The 1,966-nt window shown below is 33.8% G+C and overlaps 1 pseudogene; it reads right to left on the bottom strand.

Moving 5' to 3' along the window:
- Positions 1-867: 867 nt before the first annotated feature.
- On the bottom strand, positions 868-1,027 carry LOC117307747 (U2 spliceosomal RNA; annotated as a pseudogene).
- Between the last annotated feature and the right edge of the window lie 939 nt (positions 1,028-1,966).

The raw sequence follows: 1,966 nt of genomic DNA, 5'->3' as shown, positions 1-1,966 counted from the left end.
TTGATATAAAAGATGTATCAGTTTCCAGAACTCTGAAAGTTACTTTATCTTTATAGACAGGCTCAGAAATGTATGAAAAAAGCAAACTTTACTGTTGTTGAAGCTGATTCCCATTACTTTTTTTCTATAAAACTTAACTTCTGTTTCTAATCACCATGCTTTTGCTCATGATAGATAATCTATCTAGTGTGGATTAGTTTTCCCTTGTTTTTTAATGGATTAGTCTTTCCCTTCTTTCATTGTTGTTTTGCACTCTACACCAGCTACTGACCAGGATAGCTTCAATCTTATCAACATTATTATAGAACACTTCTCACCCTCGCCTATTTTGAATAGGTATTCTGCTCCTAGAATCAAAAACTTCCTTTCTTCTGGTTCCCTCACACTTATTTAAATAGTTGCTGAACATCCCACATTATTCTGTCCATTAGCCCAATTATGACTACACTTTATATTCATCCAGATTGGGGTCACATCATTGTACATTAAAACTTTAGGAACCCTTGCCATTTTTGTCACGTTTCACTGAACTAGTCTCCAATATAGAATCCATTTTATCATTCACATTCCTGTTTATATACATACACAAACACACATACATATAGAGAGAATGTTATATATACACATTTAAATATTAATATTTTTCTAAAAAGTATGTATGTTCAAAGAATAATTTGGAAAATATAGACTGCACAATGAAGATTTTTTCAAAGTTCCAAATCCAACCACACAAATATAACAACTATTAACATTTTTAATGTTTTTATTTTTGATAGTAGAGTCTTATTTTTTTTCCAGAGCATACAGAAAAGGTATCAAAATGTACTATTGGACAACTATATTTTTAAAGGAAGTTTAAGTAATCTAAATGAGTCTAATAGATATACCTATATGCAATGGAAATGTTCTAGGGGCTGGTAAAGTCTGTGCAAACTAAGTTATAAAGATAATTTTTGTTTACACAGGTTGACAGGAGTATCTCCAACCTCTTCTCCACTTGATCTTAGCCAAAAGGCCGAGAAGCGATCTCTCCAACCTCTACTCTATCAATCTTGCCACATTCTGTCAGAACCAATGCTTGCTTAAAGAAATCTATGAGTTTAATGTTAACTTGTTATAATAAACCCACTGACTTGAGCGGGGGGGGGGGGGGGAAGATGAAGCAAACAAAATATTTTCATATTTGCCTTAGAATATGTTCTTGTACTTTGATTTTTTAAAATGCATGTGTTAATATGTTATTGTGTTAGAGTTGACAATCCACTGAACATGAACTGTCCCTTCATCTCTATATTGTGTATCTTTCCTTCTCTATTCCTTCCTTATCCAAACCTCTCAGAACTCCCTTATTCCCAACTGCCTCCTAAAATAAATTCTGTGAAGAAATAGTTTCCTATTGATAAAATACTTGATTGCTTTTTAAATATCAGTTTTGTTTGCATTCTTTTTTCCTTATACAGACAAGAAAAATTTTAACAGGGGAAAATGGCAAGCCATGAAATTCTGACCTGTTATAATGTTACATGTTCTATCTTCAATCATTTCCTGAGTGATACTCAGTAATCCTCTTACTCAACTATATGCACTTCTCATAGTGCTTATTTACAACAGCCATGCTCTCTTCAACATAAAATCACATCTACCTTTGCCATTCTCAGAAATAAGAACTCTATTTACTGAAGACTGAAGTCAACTTTACCCTCCTCTTCCTAACATAATCAGCGTATGTACGTGTATGTGTGCATATTTATTTATTTATTTTTCCATCCTTTCTTCATATGTCTACAAAATGCATGTCTGGTCCTCCCCAGCCTGCTTCCACCCTGCCTTTTTCATGAAGGTCCTTGTGGTTTATCCCTGAAGAATATATGTGGCTGGGACAAGATGCAAAATAAAGCTGAAAAGCCCAGGAGCACTCAGAAGTGAAGCCAAATGGAAGTGTGGTATTTTTTATTGCAAATGGGAA

This window comes from Tursiops truncatus, chromosome 13 (genome assembly GCF_011762595.2).
Source record: "Tursiops truncatus isolate mTurTru1 chromosome 13, mTurTru1.mat.Y, whole genome shotgun sequence".
NCBI classification, from domain to species: Eukaryota; Metazoa; Chordata; class Mammalia; order Artiodactyla; family Delphinidae; genus Tursiops; species Tursiops truncatus.
Note: the sequence above shows the minus strand (reverse complement) of the source record. Positions and strands in the feature narration are given on the sequence as shown.